Below are 6,000 nucleotides of genomic sequence, written 5' to 3'. Positions count from 1 at the left end.
TCCTTGCCAGCACCTTCAAGCATCGGGATCTCCTCAGCCTCCTCATCATCCTCCAACTCTGCCAGCCTCGCCTTCCAGCCCTCCACGTCCCATGTGCTTTTGTCGAAGGCAGGATCCTGAGCTTCCGCAGCCATCTGCAGCTGGATCTTATACATGGCTATCGCAGCAGAGACCTTGGCATCCTGGGTGATATCATGCTTCTCATAATCAAAGTTGATCAGCATCTTGGCAGCATCATCCTTGGTAGCCCGGAGCTCCTTCTCAAGATCAGCAATCTTGAGATCCTTCAGCACACCCATTTGTTGGAGGTCAGCGATTTGGCGGTCTTGATCCTCAACGTGGCCAACATAAGTCTCTATTTCAGCAAATTTCTGCAAGGAAGACAAGGCATAACATCAGAAACAAGTGATCCTCAAAACTGTCAGGATACACAAACAGGGGCAGTGATCCTTACCTCGTTGAAGTAATCCAGAAACTGTTGGCGGAGCAGGGGCAGACCTTGGAGATCCTCGGCTTCAGAGGCCTTTCTCTTCTTTCCTTTTCCCCTAATAGGTGCTTTAGGGGCCGACGCACTTGGGCTAGCAGGAGTCTTCTTCCTTGAGGATTTGACATTAGTAAGATCAGCAATACCGAACTTGGAAGCAGACTTAGAGGATTTTCCAGCACCTACACAACCAAAATAAGATAAGTATTCTAATTAAACTTGAAAATCCTACATAGAATTACTTTCTAAATGAGGATACTTACTTGACATTGTGACAGAGGCAGAGGATACTTCTTGGGAATCCTGGGTAGCAACCTGGAAAGTTCTTGTCTCCGGATCAAGCTTCTTGAAGGCCAAAAGTCTCTCTTTTGCAGCGGGTGTCAACTTCAGACGAGAGATGGAGATAGTTGCACTATAAACAAGAAAATATCAGTGATCCTCTTCCTAAGGAACAGGTCTTATGATGATCCTTCCAGGATCCTCTATCCTACCATGAGTTGCCCACTCTTTGGGCAGATCCTTCCCATCAGGGATGGTATCTCTCCTAACAAAAAAGAACCGTCGCTTCCAGTTCGTGTCGTTCTTGGTAACTTTGAAGACAGGGTGATCCTCCCCAGCTTTTCGCTTAAACAAATAGCGATGGGATCCGAAAGTGGTAAGATCATACATCTCAGCCAGCTCCGCCATACCAAGGTCAATCCCCTCTTGATCAATGATCCTCTCAAGGGTGTATAACACCCTCCAGATCATGGGCATAGCCTGGATATAGCAGATGCCGGTAAGAGAGAAAAAGGATTGAGTGAACTGAGGGAAAGGATAGGAATATCCTATCAAGAATGGAGTAACCGGGAAAGCTACCCAAGTATCAGAAATAAAATCACTCAAAGCAGTGGGGGTAAAAGACTTGAAGAGAGTGTTCGCCGGAAAGCATTGACGGATTCTGTCGATCTGAGGATCGGTAAAACAGCACCTCTCGGTGGGAGAATCTTTGATGATCCCTTGACCCTTCAAGGGGCTGTTCTTCTTAGGATCCTTATGCGGGGAGTTCCGGAGCAACATCTTTATAGAAGAATGGAAAGAAGAAGAAAAACAGAGCAAAAGAGAAGAAGATGAGAAGGAGAATACCTGGTTGATCTTCCGAATACGGTTATAAAGGGAGTCGCTTTGAATTTAAATGCATTCGATCCTATCCCTATTTCTATTTATAATGATGATTCGTGCAGGGTTGTCACTTCCGTGACGTCAGATCGCAACGGATAATTCCATTGTAACGGCTATATATCCGTTAAGTCAGTTAGAGATAAGACCGGCAAAATATAACTCGTTTATATTAGATAAATGCTCCTTATATTTTGGGAGCAATTGTTAGGGCTGGATTTTTATGACTTGTGATCCTTACATGTGATCCTAATCAGTGATCCTTGTTTCTTTGACAGATAGTGACCCTCAGAAGAGTTCTAGGGACAGGATCACGGACCATCCTAGGGATCCTCATACTAACGATTATTCTCTTTGGGTTTAATGTTATCTTGCAGGAACTTCGAGTAGGATCCGCTCTTAGCAACGTAAACAAGGAACCTATCACGCTACTTTGGCATATGCATAATCAAAGATGGACGTTATGGACAATATGGAAACTCAGCACAATTTAAGGGCGATAATTTAGGCTAAATTTACTTCTATTCTTGAAGGGGTAATGAGCTAATAGTTAGGTTATTTACCTAAAATACGACCACACACACTTGTATAAGTAGCACTCTTCCACATTCGGAAGACACAACACACTTCTCACACGCTTTGACACACGATACTATAGTGATCCTTATACTTAGCTCGTTACCATCCGAAGTTGTAACCATTATTTGTTATATTGAAGTTTGGTGATCGGTAGTTTCCATCACCCGAGGTTTTTTATGCCGGAGATCATTCATTGATCAAGGGCTTTTTCCTCGTATAAATCCTTGTGTCACTTGTGCATTTTACATTTAAGTGATCCTTCACTTTGTTCATCATACCAAGCATCATTCCCCGTTTACATAAAGTTTGGTTGCATTATCCTTGTCTGATTTTTGACCAAAACAGTAAGTATCCAATTTCCTTTCTTAATGCAATGCATTCCTCTGTTAAATGCCCAAAATCTTCATGGTATGCACACCACTTTGATTTGTCTTTGGTTGCAGCCGGTCTGTCATTTTTTCTAGGCCATCTGGCTTTATCTCCTAGATTCTGCATCGCAAGGATTAGTTCATTGTTATCAACGGAAAAACAATATTCAGAAATTGGAGGATAATCCTCATCATCATCTTCTTGGTCAACAGCATGCACGTTCTGGTTATCAGATCTGTTATAGGATTTGAATTTGTTGTTCTTGAACGAGGATCCTTGCTTTTCTTGTTTTGAGGATCCTGCTAATCTCTCCTGGATCCTCTTGTCATCCTCTAGCCGGATGAACCTGAGTGCCCGGGTTCTTACCTCATCTAGGTTCCTGCATGGTGTCATAACAAGATCATCATAGAACAATGAATCCCTAAGCAATCCCATTTTGAAGGCCTCAACAGCCGTGGCTATATCCAAGTTGGGAATGTCTAAGGATTCTTTACTAAATTTGGTTATGTAATCCCTTAATGATTCATTATGACCCTGGGTAATCCTATATAGATCACTAGTTAATCGCTCAAATTTTCTACTACAAGAAAACTGATTAGTGAATAAGTTAACTAGATTAACAAATGAGGTAATAGAGTAAGGGGGAAGACTTAGCAGTCATTTGAGAGCTGATCCAGTGAGAGTGGATCCAAATCCCTTGCATAGGCATGCTTCCTTTAACCTTTCTGGAATTGGATTGATCTCCATCCTTTCCCTGTATTGTGCTATGTGTTCCTCAGGATCCGTCGAACCATCATACAGCTTCATAGTCGGAACATGGAATCTTTTGGGTATCTCAGCATCACAGATTGGTGGTGCAAAACGAGATATCCTGTGGCTTCCATCTGCAATCTCCGGGATAGGTTTGACCACTCCTGGAACACTTGATATCATATCCTTTAGTTTTTGCAACTCTCTGGCCATGGCATGGTTGATACCTGTATCCTGCATGAATCTATGGTTAGTTGTAAGAAAATTATTAAAAGTGTTACCTCCCATCAGGTTTAAAGTAGGAGCAGTGGATGTAAATCCATATTGCTGGGACTCTGGAATTATGGAGGGACCAGTGGAAGCAATGGTTTGCATCGGAATAAAATCTCCCTGATGGACATCTGAACTTCCTGTTTGCAAACTCCTCAAGGATCCTGACATCTGGAAGGGTCCCTGAAACTGGAATGATCCTGGAACAAAGGAGGATCCTTGAACCTGGGATGATACTGGAACAAAGGAGGATCCTTGAACCTGGGATGATCCTGGAACAAAGGAGGATCCTTGAACCTGGGATGATCCTGGAACAAAGGAGGATCCTTGAACCTGCTGCGCTCCTGAGTAGGCTCCTGAATTCATGAAGGATCCCATATGCTGAGGATAGGATCCTGCTGGCTGGAAATATGAACCTGATGCCTGAGTCACTATTGCTAAACCATGGTGCACTCCTTTTGGTCCACCCACATATTGAACATCTGGAACCTCTGATGGCTGAGAAGTAATCACCGGAGTGTCAAAATTCAAAGATCTGGGCACCAGTGGGGAATGATCCTCTGCCGCTTTCTTTTGTTTCTTGAGATCTCTGATTTCTTTGAGGATCCTATCATTGGTCTTATCCTATTGCTGTATATGTTCCTTCATCTGCAAAATCAAAGTAAACATGTCACTAGTAGTGGGAGTGTAAGAAGCAGAAGAAGTTAGAGGTTTAGAGAAAATGGGAGTTGGTTTCTTCTCAGCATTTTTCTGAGATCCAACAGGTGGTGGAGGCAAGGGTGGAATGCCGTGAGACGAATTGACCGCAGACATTGCAGTAGAGGTATTCTTCGATGATGAAGCCATGTACTTGTGTGCAATGAACCGGAATGATCACCAACAGAAAACTTTCTTAGAAATGAAGCACCAATTGCCCCACGGTGGGCGCCAAACTGTTTTGGTTAAAAATCTAATGAGGATAATGCAACCAAACTCTTAGTTATGGGGAATGATGCTTGAAATGAAGAACAATAATAAGGATCACTTCGATGTAAATTACACAAACAACACAAGGATTTATACGAGGAAAAAGCCCTTGATCAATGAATGATCTCCGGCATAAAAAACCTCGGGTGATGGAAACTACCGATCACCAAGCTCAAATAAATCAATAAAAGTTTACAACTTCGGATAGTGACGAGCTAAGTACAAGGATCACTATGGTTAATCGTGTAAAAGTATGAAATTTGTTAAGTGTTTGTTGAGAGCTTTGAGACTGCAATTGCACGAGAGTGTGTGTGTAAACGAAAATGGCTAAGTGTTCTAATTTTAGCTCGTCACCCCTTTTAAAAATGAAAGCTAACTAAGCTAACTAATTGTCCGACTTTTGTGCCATGCTCCCACGTTCTCCACAACGTCCATTTCTATTCAAATGTGTGCGAAATACCCATGGAATATTCCATAGTAACGTTGCCAAGACCAAGTCAAGCTCAATACTCCTGCAAAACAATACGAAACACAAACAGCCAATCGTTAGTATGAGGATCCTTAAGGTGATCCATGATCCTGATCCTGAAGCTCTTCTGAGGATCACTATCTGTCACAGAAGTAAGGATCACTTATTAGGATAGAAAATAAGGATCACTTATTGTTAGAAAATCCTCCCCTAACAATAATGATTAGTAATTGATAGAGAATCTACATATACTTGAAGATACCTGATCCTCATATTATTAGCTAATTGCAAACCTGCTATCAAGGCCTCATACTCTGCCTCATGATTAGTGGTTTGGAATTCACATGCAATGGATTGGGGTATAATGTCCCCCTGTGGCGATTTTAGTAGTGTGCTTTGTCTAGTTCCTTTAACATCTGAAGCTCCATCCGTGAAGAGTGTCTAAGGATCCTTGGTCTTCTCAAGTTGTTGAACTTCTAGTTCAGCTTCCCTTTGTAGATCACTACTGGAATCAGCCACAAAGTCAGCTAAATCTTGGGACTTGATGGCAGTCCTGGGTTCATACTTAATGTCATATGCAATAAGCTTGACTATCCACTTTGCCATTCTACCTGACACTTGAAGTTTCCTGAGAACATTCTTGATAGGAATGTTAGTTTTCACAATAATGGTGTGAGTTTCGAAATAATGTCTATGTTTAGCAGAAGCCATAATTAAAGCAAGAATTAATTTCTCTAAATGAGAATACCTGGCCTCATCATCAAGTAGAATTTTACTTACATAGTATACCGGATGTTGAGAGCCTTCATGATCCTTAACTAGGATCACACTTACTGCTTTAGCTGAAATAGCTAAGTATAAGGATAACGATTCTCCATTTTCTAGTTTCATCAGGGCTGGTGTTGAGGATAGATAATCCTTAAGAACCTTAAGTGCAGCTTCATGCTTATCAGTC

Source organism: Helianthus annuus, chromosome 17 (assembly GCF_002127325.2).
Source record: "Helianthus annuus cultivar XRQ/B chromosome 17, HanXRQr2.0-SUNRISE, whole genome shotgun sequence".
NCBI lineage: Eukaryota > Viridiplantae > Streptophyta > Magnoliopsida > Asterales > Asteraceae > Helianthus > Helianthus annuus.
The sequence above is the reverse complement of the archived record's forward strand: the minus strand, read 5'-3'. Positions refer to the sequence as shown.